Source organism: Protopterus annectens, chromosome 14.part0, assembly GCF_019279795.1.
Source record: "Protopterus annectens isolate FY-2018-M chromosome 14.part0, PAN1.0, whole genome shotgun sequence".
Taxonomy (NCBI): domain Eukaryota; kingdom Metazoa; phylum Chordata; order Ceratodontiformes; family Protopteridae; genus Protopterus; species Protopterus annectens.
The window spans coordinates 445,880,084-445,894,475 of record NC_056748.1 but is presented as its reverse complement, the minus strand read 5'-3'; the positions used below and the strand labels follow the sequence as shown (position 1 = coordinate 445,894,475).

Here is a 14,392-nt window from a genome sequence, read left to right as displayed (position 1 = left end):
TGCTTGTGGGCTCATGCAGCTGCCTGCATATGCTTTGGTAATACAACTTGGGCTGCTAAAACATGTCCCATCAATGCACTATTCAATTTGACATCATCCATTATGCAAGCACCACCCAGAAATTAGGAAACAAAAACAAAATACAGCATTCCAACAAATATAAACATATACTTGTCATATTTGCAGGAAACTTTCAGGATATGTTAAATGGGAAATAAACAAACAGTGAACAATATCCTTAAATTCACGGGTCAACCGATATTTTGTGCGAATGTGTGCTGCACAAAATATTGGAGACCTTCTACAATAATGAAACTGCTGGGAAGAACCCTGAGCAATCATAATTAATCTGCTCAGAAAGCCAGTGTTAGGAAATGGTGAAAAGATGATTGCTTAGGCTATTCTACCAAACTGCCCAAAGAATTATGATTCCTGTGATTATTTTCTAAATGTAAAACTTGGTGAAGGAGTGAACCAAATAATGTCTTCAATGGCAGCATATTTGAAGCAAGAACCAGAAGCAGCCATTCTTCTAATAGCATTGCCTTTAACAGATACAGTTTTCAACAGTTAGCTCATCATCTGATCTCAAAACACAGTGTTGGCAATCCACTTTCAAAGGGTTTAAGTCAGGGTTCAAAACTCAAATGACCTTGACGGCCGCATGAGGCACAGTACATTCAGCAGAGGGCTGGCAACTGTAAACAAAAAAAAGTTAAAAAAAAAAAAAATCTGAGAATCAATGTGTTACTTCTATAATATTACCTAGTATTATGCCTTCCTTATAATTTAACCAAAAAGAACTTGACACCTTTTAAGTGTGAAAGAACTGAAACCTTCATAACCGGAACGTCTATATATTTAGTAACAAAGTATCTCTGTGAGGCAAACAGTTGCACTTAATATAAATACATTCCACTCAGTGGCACAACAAGCTTTAGATTGAACAATGAATATAAGTAATCAAAATAATTAAAAAAAAAAAATGCTAATGACTGACTTGTTTTGACAGCTGCCCAAAGAGAGTGGCAAAAAATGTGCATATGTATACAAACCTTCCAAGAAGCACCAATATTAAACAAAAATGACACGAAACTCCCTTAGTATGATTGAGGTGAAACATTCTTTACCAGATGTATAACTGCAGAGCTGGCAAAAAAAAAAAAAAACTACTCTGTGACGCAAGCACCTGCAGGTGATACAGAATACATTCCTATTTTGCTTTTTAATACAAGTTGCACAATGGATGTAGGACAGCAAAATCAATTTTTAAAGGAAGATACTGACCAAGTTGTTCTGACGAAGCTCCCTACAAAGAAAGGCTCATACATGCTTATGCACATAAACTTTCCAAGAATTAATTTTAAGTAGCAGAAACCTCTGAACAATGTCTCCACTCAGGTGGAGTACCTGCAGAGCATACCACTGGATGGAAAATTGATTTTTGATATTTGAATGATACCTCCCCCCCCCCCCCCGAAATAAACTTTCATAAATTCAGTAGAGGCAGGTGAAATAGCATCTGACTTAAAATATGGTCATAATTAATTTGAACTTATTTTAAGCTGGAGGTTATTTTACCTGCCAGCTGCAATATAATAAAAGTTTTTGCTTTCTAAACTCTGGCTGAGAATTATAGACAAAGAATTTACAGACAGAAAAAGCATACAGCCGTTGTCTAAAATAATTAACTTCAGCTTATTTCTGAACTACTTATAAAATACTGTTTACTGTTGACTTAAAAAAATTGACCTGAATCAATTTTTTTATTATTTTTTAAACTGATCAGTAAAAATAATTTCAATTTCCCCAAGTACAATATTTTTCTACTTTCTTGCAACAAGTACTCCAATTTGTACAAAACTAGCCTGTAAAGCTGATGGTAATAATTTTATGTTCTCTCTTGCTACACAGTCAGAACAGAAACACCCCTTCTCTCTAACACACACACACACACAAGAAAAAAAAGGTGTTCCATTCCACACACAAGGTGCAGGTTTGCCAGCCACAAGCAACTGTGGTTGAGTCTTGCCAAATGCATGTGCTCGCATGAAATAAAGCCTGGGTAGTATGAACATGTAGAATATCAATGACTCCTTTTTCCAAACTGGTTTCTGTCAATAAACAGGAAACAGGACTTTAATGAACAGACTAGCTCAAGGATTACAGTGACATCATTTTAGTGAAGAATCCTAGGTTAGTCCTTAGGAGCTCCCAATCTTTCTAACAGAACCAATGTGATGGGGAGTCATTCTGTTCACTGAGTAGTGTTTTATTAAAATGGAAAGTGACAGGTGTTTTTCCATCATTTCCCATGTTTCACTGAAACCGGTCCAATTTAAACAGTGAGATCTCAGAAGAATCGGCACCGCCAACGTTTTGCAATACGGGAGATTGTATACTTAATGATGTGGGGTGTTGGGGGAGGGGGGCAGGAGTGCTTGCCCCTTTAAAAAAAAACATTGTTTTTGTCATTTTTAAAGTTCATAATATGCTATGTTGGCTTTTCTGTTGTCATAGATTCATTTATTCATTTATTTACATGTTGTTGACTGGGTTAGTCCCATTCATAGCTACTTTATCAGTTACTGACCAGTGAATATCTTATGAAGCCTAGTTTAACATCCCCTTGTTAGTTTTACCCCTTATATTTTGCATACAATTAACTGAGTGATGGGCCAAAGAAGGATATGTTGTGATATTTACATGACAAATAGGGGTGCTAAACCAGGGGTGAATTTTTGATTACTCATCCATTCATCCAGATTATATCTAAATAGAGTAAGAGCAGTATTTGCTTTATGTGGCGTGAAAGACAGTTCCATAAAAGTGGTATTCTCTGTGATACAACTCTATCCCTCAAATATATTCTCTTTTGCAAATGAGTTTGAGATCCCTTGAAAAGGTACTTATGATACCATTGGACTTGTGAATTTGTAATAGGTCTGAAAGAAGAGGGTGTATGGAAGCTCCCTACACAAGGTAGAGTAGCCTGTATTATACAGAGAATAGAGACAAGGTCTGCATAGTTTTAGTGATTTAGACCCTTGATTATTTTAGTGAGAAAGTCTTGTGGTCATTCTAGTTGACAAGTGTTTGGACTGGTCCATAATGAAAAGGGTGTATGTGTCAATATTTATCATAAGCCTGTACAGTTCCCTACAAATTAAAAGTCTCAAGCTCAGACATCCTTTGAGAAGATGCAAAAGCTACCAAAAGGGCATCCACAAATAAATAATTAGGGCCATTGAACCAGCACATTTGATTGAAGGACTATAAAGCATACTATTTAAAACCTAGGAGGAGTAAGGTTATCCAAAGCTGGTAGATATACAAACCTTCTCAGGAAATGCTTAATCAGTCAACAACTGCAAATCATTAAATGTACTTTACTAGAGTGGTATAACAAAATACTTGTAAGAAAAATATTAAAGTCACCATCAAAACCTAGCTAGTCACCTAAACCTATGTGAGACGTATTGTGACACTGATCTAGCTAAGTAAACTAAATTATACATATTAAGACACAACATTCTAAAAGAAGAAAGAAATTGTGTTTAATACAAAGCAATAACCATAGTCTCTAGTTGTTTTTAAGGAATCATCTTTATCAAACCACAGTGATAACACAACATCAGTATTACATAATCTTACAAACCCCAAAGATCAGCATGCACCATTCAAAGAACATGAACAATAAAATCATCATTACATTTTCACCTTTAAACCTGACCTTGACAATACACTCTTGGGTTATAATTTTGGATCTAATACTATAAGCCTATGAGCTACTGAACAATCATCTTTACATCCTTCATATAAAATATGCATTGTGTCAATTTTTGAAACACCTAACATATTACCAAATGGAATAACAACTGGAATAAACAATTTGCACATATATATATATATATATATATATATATATATATATATATATATACCCTACTTTTTTAAAACACATACAAATACATTAAAAAAAACAGTATCTCAGCATCATCCCAACAGGCATAATATAGGTAAAAGTAATCACCTTGGAAAGTACTGCAAGCTACTCATTCATCAAAACCTTACTCAGTATAATCTTGTTTCAGTGTATGCATTATGAACTCAAAATAAGACTACTCAGCTTTTCTCCATAATAAGACCACATATAGACTCCTATTCCTCATAATTTAATCACTTGGAAAACTGAATTTTCCAATCTCAGAGATGCAATAACCTCTTCAGAACTTGGTCTTTTTACAGGTGCTTCCCTTCTACTTTCTATAAGCCTGCAATCAATGCATTGGTAACCATTACTTAGCCAGTTGCCAGTAAACAGTTAATGTTGAAAACTCTCACCTTGATCTCACCTGCTGCTCCCTTCCTTGAAAATAACTAGTGAATATCAAACAATGACATACTAGTCAAAATCAGCACTGGTCTCCCTTGACTTATATTATACTAAGCAACCCAATTTCTCCTTGAGCAGTGCAGTAAAATTAAACATATAACTCTGTCTACTAGCACCCGTCAGAACAATCACTTGCTTCAGCAAATGAGTATAATCTACACCACCATAGATGATCAACCTTGTATAAGCCAGCCCATTCATGTTCACAGGTCCTTCATGTATTTATAAATCTACCAGACAATAAACCACCATCAGGCATTAACAAATGCCAATGTAGTTGTCATTTTTTCCTCTTGAAAGACTTAAATGACACCACTCTGTTCATTATTCATTACAAAATTCTTCAATAGCCTCCTGAAAATGACAAGCTCATCGATACAGCAGGTTTCAAAAAATCTACTCAAAATAACATTCTCTCCAAGCTTTGCAGGCACAAATCAAACCATAAGACAATATAAGTATGGAAAGTGCCATCCATGAGTCAGACCACTATGAACATTCCTACTTTATACCCTTAAAATCAAATTCAGCATATAATTACTATTCTCCATCCAATAAATTATAAAGCCTCATGCGTTATCAAGCCACAGCTTCCCTCATTTGTTTAAATGAAAGCATTTGTTATCTTGCATAGTAATATAAAAAATCTCTTCCAAAGTGACCGTCTTGATAGAAAACTCAAATGTGCAACAACGTTAACAGCAAGGAATATCTTGAAATTACTTAAACATTCATCCACTGGGAATTCAAACACTTGTCATTACCTACAAATTTAAATCATCACCACCACTGAAGTACAGCAATCAGTAATTTTATGTTCAAATTAACACATAACATTCAATCATGTCAAGCTTAAATCAAGACACATACTTTGATACCGTTTCATATTACATACGTGTGCAAGCAAACATATGCATTGCATCTTTATATCTCATCTTCTTCAAGAATAGTAGGGCCACTAAATGGACAGCACTTACACTGAAGGTTCAAGGCACCTCATCATTTCAATCTTGAAATACCTCTGCCACTATTTCAATATACTCTTCAAGCAGATCAAGCTAACAAATTAATAGTCAAGTGTAAATAATTGTAATACAAACAAATCTATCAAATTCACCTTTGTACTACAGCTAACTGGCAAAATCTAAAGATTAAGAAGTTCTGAAGTGCTCAATTTTCCAATTACTAGTGACATACAACAGTTGACTAATATAATTTTAGTAGCTTTTTTAGTCAGAATTGAATGACATAGATGCTTGCATACCTGAAATGAACAGCCTTAACACCCTTAGAGGGCTTACACTCAAACATTAGAAAAACTTCTTACCCCCTTCATGTGTACATTACTACTAGCAAAATATAACAACAAGACTTCAAGTTCCACACATAATTTGCAACACACATACATACATACAATTTACTTATTTATTTTATTTTACATTTGTTAACCGCGTAAAGTCTGACTGGGCAAGTAGCCCATTTTCAGTGGAGATCCAGGGAGATAAGCTCCATAGCAATATTACAAAAAGATTACAAAAAATGTTTAAAAGATTTACAAAGAATATACAAAAGTTTGACAGTTCCCAGCAATCACAATTATGAAAACATCCAGGTTACAGGCAATTAACAACTGTTACAGAAAAATGTTAAACTGGTGTGCATATTAATAATAAAATAACACTGAATATCAGTTTATTGTCTTTAACTAAATCTAACTTGCAAGAGTCATTTAAATATTTCAGAGCATTGTATATCCGCATTATAATCAATTAAAGAAGTTACATCATAAATATATCAAGCATTATTGAATGTACATCAAAACCAAATGACAGAATGGCATACACACAAATAACTAAACCCTACAACACCGCTCCTAAGAACAGACTAGCATTTTCACCACATTTTCAGAAACTGGGCATTTAAAGAAATAACTTTGCTTTTAAGCATTGTTTGCCATCATTTACAAATAACCTAGCATTTTATTTTCAGAATCTTGATAGCGCTGTTGAACAGTTGAAAGGTCAATATTATTTAAAAAAAAAATGCAGATCTGAAAAAGTCTGATCAGCTCTACACAATATCAACTATTTTTGAAAACATGTCAAAGTTGGCCAGTGTAACTACTTAAATCAACAATTCTAGCAGTATTAACTGAAATTCAAGAACGTGTCATTACCTATAATAGTAAAAAGCAATGCAAACATCTAAATTTCTATAACAGAGACTCCATATTATGGCAATAAAGTAAAATTAAGTATTGACTGAACAATACCTGTTGCTGTGAAAAATCTCATAGTTAAGTAAGAAATGCCACAATTTGGACACCAGAAAAGATGAACACCCTGTCTTTATGGTGTATACTGTAAGATGTACATTATGTCATCTCAGCTTCAGTTTTTAGGGAGAAACTTTTTTCAAGAAACATAGCTACAGCACTAATAATCAACCTCCACTCCATAAGCAGCATAAATGACTAAAGTTAAGACAAGCAAGTTAAAGACAACCACCACTATGGAGATCGAGAGAAACTATGTATTCTACTGCAGTAGTCTCTCCTCTCCCAGTTCCACTGTTACGGTGAGCAGGAGTACTTTTCACAGCTTCACTAATGTATGCAGCATTAACACATGGACAGAATACCCAGTATTATTCTATTCTTGATGATTGAAAACTGATTAACAATTACACAAACAAATAGAGCACAGGTGTCAATGCATTTTTAAGTTTAAACTTCATAACTGTTGTAATATATTACATGCTGTCTGCTGCAGTAGGCGTTAGAAAACTTGAATGGAATGCAGACATCTGGGACTTCAATGCTATACCAAATATATGACTCAGAGTAGCTAGAATGGTTGCCTAATTTTTCCTGAATCAGGCAGTTTGTTCCAAGTACAACACACAAAAAGATAATGCTCAGTAATGTATTATTTACATTTAGCCATAATAACTTTGTAAATCATTATCAACAATAACACCAAGCACTTAGTTCCATACATCCCTTGCTTTTGCATGGAAGGGGTTGTGAATCTCACCATATGTAGTGTAACTTATATACTGAAATCTGAAATTCAAAGAACCTTCTGGGAGACATCACAAAGTACAGTTGTGTAAGATCTTACCATAACAGTAGCTGTCCTACTTTTAACTGCAGCAGTATTTTTTACAGATGGGATATCCTACCATGGGCAACCAAATGTCCAGCAAACATACCAAAGCCTTATCTCCTTCCAGGCACCATATGTCAAACATCTGTCCTACGTCCAATTTGAAAAGTACATAAGTGACGTATGAGCATCTAATCCTCACACCTGAAGTGCCCTAAAAGAACCAGAGCAACCCAAGAGGAAAATGTTGGACATGTGCATCCACAAAGGGAAGAAAGAAGGAAGTGATATCAATAGGACCTGCTGGTGAGACAGCTATGCATTCCAGAGACTACCCCATCTGTGGAACAGGCTCCCCATCCATGTGAAGCAGAGCTCTTCTCTAACCCAATTCAAGTGTAACTTGGACAACTGGATGGGGAACAGGAAATTCATCCCCTGTTTGGCACCTATGTCTCTAATGGACACAGGCAGCCTGTAGATGATTCATCTCCTAGTCCTCTGCTTGTAAGTGTTTCACCTCCCAAGCCCCTGCTTACACTTATCAAGGGTACCAGAACTTGTCAGAGATTTGGGATGCATGCCCAGGCTTAAAAAGGCCCTTGTGGTCACTAGCCTAGTAAACACCCATGAACCTATGCAGAAAAATAGACCTCTTGGCCAGCAGAAAAGCAAAAGAAAACAGGGGGAAAAGGGGATGGAAATAATACTGCAACAAGGAGAAGTAGGAAATTTACAGTTATGGTAGGATCTTACACAATTATACTATGTCCTTTCTTATCAAACAAAAGATACTGTAGAGGATTGGAGGAGGAAGGCAAATAAGAACATTCCAAAAACCCATGTAAGATGACCCTGGCAAAACTCACTCTGGCTCTATACATGACATCCAATTATTAATGTTTAGTATAGATATTTACACTTCTAAAACAGATCCTATATCTAGACCCTTGAAAAAAGCACTATAAGAGACCACAGTCCTGGCACAATGAGCAAGAACAGAAGAAAAAAGCTGTTTGCCATGAAAAGAATAGCAGAAAAAGAAATCCAGGAAGAGATGGTTTGGTTAGACACAGCCAAACCCAATTTCCTGTCATGAAAGGAAACAAAAAGCTGCTAAGATTTCCTGATATCTTTGGTTTTCTCAAGATAACATCTGAGCAGTCAGTGCAGATCCAATGTACAATGAAGCCTTTCACCATCATTCTGTGGAGCGGGGAAAAAAATGAAGAAAGATGATTTGGCAAATCATTAACCACCTTGGTCATAAAGGAAGGATAAGTATGAGACACCCTGTCCTTTTGAAAAACAAAACAATAAAGGAAGAATGGGCATGAGTGCTTTTTTAGTTCAGGGACTTGCTTGGCAGAAATAAGAGCTATTAACAGTACAGTGCTGCAAGGAAAAGGAAACTGTAGGTTCAAAAGGAGATTGAGTGAATATCTCAAGAACAAAATTAAGATCCCATGAAGGAGGAAGAGGTTTTATTGGGAGCCTAATATGAAAGATACCTTTCAAAAACTGTTTGACTTCAAAACTAGATGCCAGTGGCAGACTCAGAGGCAGTTAAGCAAAAATGGCCAACAAATGAGCTTTAACAGATGAATATGCTAGGGCAGAAGTGAGCAACTAACACAAATAAGAAAGAACCATAGGAATACCCATAGAAAATGGGTCCAGGTCATGTCTGATACACCAAATAGAACATCTGTTCCATTTAACCACACAGAAATTAATTTCAGTAGTGGGTTTCTTGAAGCAGGGCTTCAGAAAATTGGTGTCTAAAAGGAATCAAAACCTTATCACCAAAAGAGTCAAATGAAGGATGGTCAAGTAAGGGTAAATGAGACATTCCTTCTGTTGTGTGAATAGATCTATTTAGGGAGGTAACTTGTGATGATTGCCTCTGGCCAGATGGAACAGATGGAAAACCAATGCCTTCTATGGCAAAACAGAGTCATCAACAAGATTTTGAGTGTGTCCCACATGGTCTTGTGCAGGATTTTTGTCAAAAGAGGAAGAAAGGGATAAGCATATAGAAACATCCCCTTTCAATAAAAGCACATGGCATCCACTTTGCAAGCCGGAGGATTTTGCACTCTGGAACAGAATCTGGGAACTCGTCAGTTCAAATGGGAGACAAAGAGATCAACTTGAGGAGTACCCTACCAAAACACATTATTGTGAAGCATCCATTCATGAGGATCTGCCCTGCACCTGCTCAAAGTATCTGCCACTAGACTGTACTCTGAAGGTTTATAAACCACCTGAAGGGTCACGTGATGGTGGATTACAAAACCCTATGCCTGAAGAGCAAGCCTGCAAAGGAGGTATGACTTCTTTCCCCCATGCTTATTTACCACATGAATGTAGTATTGTGTGTAAGAATTCTTAAAAGGCCAGGGATCTAAAGGGACTGGAGAGCATGGAGAGAAAGAATCAGGGCTCTCATCTCCTTACTGTTGACATGATCTGCCAGTTGTGAAGGAGACCAAATCCCTGGACCCTGGCATTGTTTGAGAAAGTTCCAACAATGATCCGAAGTATCCATGTACAGTTCCTGAGTGGGAATGGGAACCTGAAAAGGCAGGCCAGATTCAGAAAGATCTGATAAATGCATCACTGTAATTCAATCTTGAGATACGGGAAGAGAAATACTGGAAAATCCAGAGGATGGAAATGCTGAAGCCAAACAGTTTTGAGGTATCACTGAAATTTCCTCATATGGAGTTTAGGTGCTGTAGAAACACCAAAAGGCAATGTAGAGAATTGATAATGTGAGGAAGAAACAGAGGAACATAAAAATATCCTGAAGAAAGGATGAACAGGAATGTAAAGATAAGCATCCTTCAAATCCAGAGACACCAGGAAAACTTGGGAAAGCATCAGAAGGAAGAGAGAAAAAAAGAGATACTGAAGAGACAACATCCTCAAGGAAGGAACCTTTCGAAATGTGTTGAGTAAAGAAAGATCCAGAATGGGCATCCAAGACTCCTCCTTCCTGGGAAGCAGAAACATCTTGTAATAAAACGCTGTGCCCTGATGAAAGGGGGGGGAAATGGGCTGAATGGCATGGCTCCCTGTAATAAAAGATCCTGATAAATCAAAGGAAAATGAGGGCGCTGGTAAGGAAAAGGCTGGGGAAGCCCTGAAAAGGAAGGAATGGACTTCCAACTGTGACATAACCAGTTTGGATAATGCAAAGCACCCAAGAGTCTGGGGTTATCTGTTACTCAACAGGAAAGGGCAGAGTTAACCTGTGGGAAAGAGGAACCTGTCCATGAAGCAGAAGATGCTGAATCTCAGAAGGAAGCAGATTTGTCAGAGAAAAAAGGCCTTTGACTCTAAGAACCCTTGATATGAATATGACATGAAAGGGGATGCCTGTAAAAAAGACGGTTGCCTGCTGGTTCATATTACACAGTTAAATCTCTTTTTCCATTATTTTTCTGGTGACTGGCAAGGATACTTGTTTTTCTCAAAGATACTTGTTTTTTTGAAACATGAGAGGAAATGTTTTTGTAAACTAAGGAAATGTTTTTGTAAACTAAGGAAATGTTTTTATTGGTAGACTCAGCTGGAACATTCTTGATGTCTAGCCAACCCCTGTTTGTTCCAGCCTCATCTGGTTTCTCATGAGAAAGGATTACATCTAGTCATTCAAGAGTTGTTTACTGTATAGGATAAAAGGGAGGCTTTGGAACAGCCAAAAAGAAGTCTCAGCTATGGATGGACACCGCGCAGGATTTCCCTATCAAGTTACCTTCTGTCCAGCTGTCTTGGGGCCTCCCACCCTGAAGGGGCATGAATGAAGCTGAATCAACTTGATTGGTGATGTATTAATTTTTGGTCTAATAAATTACTAGAGTTATGTTTTTAAATGCTAAAGTAGTGCCTTACTAATGCTGTATTAGCAATGCTTAGTGTATTATTAAAGCTGTGTTTCAAGTACTAAGTCAGTGTGTATGTGACTTCTTATTTAAAACATAGTTGAATCCAAATGAACCAGTATTTCAGCAATACAAACCCTGAGAAGATTTATCAGAAAAAAAACTGTTTTGGAAGATCTCTTACCCCTAGAAGGCAATCTTGGCTGCTTTTTAACAAATGAAGATTTAGACAGACAATTTCTCTGAAACCTAGGAACAGAAGACAGAAAGATTGGTTCAAAATCCTGCATTACTTTCCCCTTGTCTTGTAAATTCACAGACATCTCAGCTGAAGCACAGCCAAAGAGATTCTAGGTATCTAAAAGAGAATCCAGGAGTTTGACTTCATATCATCAGGGAGAGCCTTGAAATGAAACCAAGAGTACCTTCTCATCACAGACCCAGAAGCTGCTGCTCTAGAAGAGACATTAGTAGCATTATAACTGTACTTTATAGAATTTCTAGCCACCTGGGAAGCAGTGCTCAACAAAGAAATGGCAAACAACTTTGTCTCAGAATGAAGCAAATGACTCAGAATACCCCCAAGCTGACAGAAAAAAGCCAGCAAGTACCTAGTCTTGACAGTCTGGTAGTTAAAGGCCATTAAGCTAAAGTAGCAGTAGTATACACTTTTTTCTGTAACAGTCCACAGTATGACTGTGCTTGTCTGAAGGTAAACGCTTAGAAGAAGTCAGCAATTTAGATGGCTTGTCAGCAGCTAAGAAAATCAAAGCAGGGTCAAAATAAGTTTTTAGACAAGAACTTCTGAGCTTCATGGATTTTAAAGAATCTGTTAGACTTCTTTGGAGCAGGAGGATGGGAATCAAGAGCTTCAGAAGCCAAAGAGAAAGTGTCCAACAACACAGGGACAGATGGGGTGAAACAATTTGAAAGAGCTTGAAGTACCTCTTTTGGACATTGGAAACCTAGAAACAACCCAATTTAAAATGTTCTATCATACATACAATATCTCCAAAAGATCATTCTTCTATGGGGAAATCTGGAAAACAAGAACCCTCTTCCTCAGACCATACGGCAAAGGAAGAATGGAGATGAGAAGAGGAAGCCAAGGACTCTTCACAGGAATCCAAATCTAACTCTTCATCACAGGACTCAGACTCCCTAAGATATTTAGAAGGAGTACAGGACCAAAGAAGAGAAGAAGGGACAGAAGTCTTTAAGGAGGCTTTAAACCCATAAGGGCATTAAAAAGGCCATGTGTGAAATTCTGACATTCACTGTGAGGATCATTTGCCACAGGAGCCATATGCTAGGTCTCCTGTCTCTTTTTCAGGGGAATATCAGCCCTAACAAACTTAGGAGGCTCAGCAACTACCTAGATTCAATAAGAGTATCAGGGACTTCCTCCCTGACTAGTATCTTGGGAATCCCCAGAGGCCCCTCTAATATAATTAGCCACATTCCCCCTCCACATTTGCAGCAGACAGAGGCACAGCCTCATTGGATGTCCCAGTACGCAGCCATGTGTAAACCTCCAACTGGGTTGTAGCAGAGGGAGCTGATGCCAGCGCCAGATGGTTCTTGGGTTCATCCAACCTGAAGGAGATGTCCATAGGAGGCTAGACAGCAGCAGATTCAATGAATGCCTTCTTAGGCTACTTTTGAAGCAGTGGCTAAATGTCAAGGCAGGCTGACTCAGAAGCCATGGTACCCTGGGCCAGAAGCTTCAAATGCTGATTCTCCAAGTAAATACAAAGGGATGACAGACAGCTGCAAAGTTTCTTCTGACCAAACGCCAGACAAATCTCACACTGAGTATGGTCATGAGCAGCACTCAAACAAGAAAGACACATCATATATATCTTTATGGGGAATCTGCCTCCCACATTCACATTTTCCCTTCCTGGATGACATGTAAAAAGATAAATCTACTAAATAAAGAAAAAAAAAAGGAAGAAAAAGACCCCAATGGGGCATTTGTCTTGTAAAGGCTCAGTAGCTGAACCAACTTAGCAAATGACCTACAGACTAAATTCATAGAATAGCGTGACAGGCAGCAAAGAAGTCCTGAGCATTAGGCACTTGTACTTCACTTATGTACCTTATGCTGTGGGTGTAGGACATATGTTTGGTATGCCTGCCAGACGTTCGGCTGCTCTTGGCAGGATATCCCATCTGTAAAGAATGCTGCAACAGTGATAAGGAAGGACATCAAATAAGAATAGTGTTTTCCCTTAAGAAAACTTCTGAGCCCCCGCTGAAGTTAATTTACATAGTACAAAGTAGGGAAAGGTAGCTGCCAGCACCAGTGCCAAATACCGCCAGTCAGCTGCACTCACACATTTTGCTGCGTACACTGCTGAAGACCAACAGAGCGAAATATCTTGATAACTGAAATCTTAACTTTACTTTGTAACAGGATTACATGCAAACTAAATTAGATTTATTGAATACATTATTGACAAATATGATCAATAAATATAAAATAAATGTGCTTATAGTATCATTCTTCTCTGTCTCCTCCCCATTTATAGGTCCAGCACTGGGACATTTTGTAAGAGCAGATGTCAAGTCTTTGGAACTTTGGTCATAAAAGTTGCTTACTCTTTCAGTCTAGAGATAACATTTGTAGACAGATGTTTACACTGAGCACATGACGTCTTTCATGCTGCAAAACCTGTTATTCAATAAATGTTGTAAGTGACTTAGAGTAACATTCAAAATTCCCTGGTCAGTATTGTTTCACAAGTACTGCAGGACTTGTTACAAGTCTAGTGGAGTTTAGAGGTATGGCAACATCCCCAAAACACATACACACAAGCTACAGATCTCTCACTGTAGATTAGATCCCCCACCTGATCTCACTCACTGACACACACACACACACACACACACATGCATATATAGTACTTGTAGATCAGAGTGTGCGATATACCTTTAAGAAGCTTTCCAGTGAGTTAACTAACACATGCATGTAAATCCTGAGCAGACACAAGCAA

The 14,392-nt window shown here is 37.5% G+C and overlaps 1 protein-coding gene across 1 annotated transcript in view; it reads right to left on the bottom strand.

Annotated features, from left to right (window-relative positions):
• Nucleotides 1–14,392, bottom strand: part of EVC2 (EvC ciliary complex subunit 2) — a 1,983,677-nt gene that overhangs the window by 115,631 nt on the left and 1,853,654 nt on the right. The gene's annotated exons all lie outside the window — the stretch shown is intronic.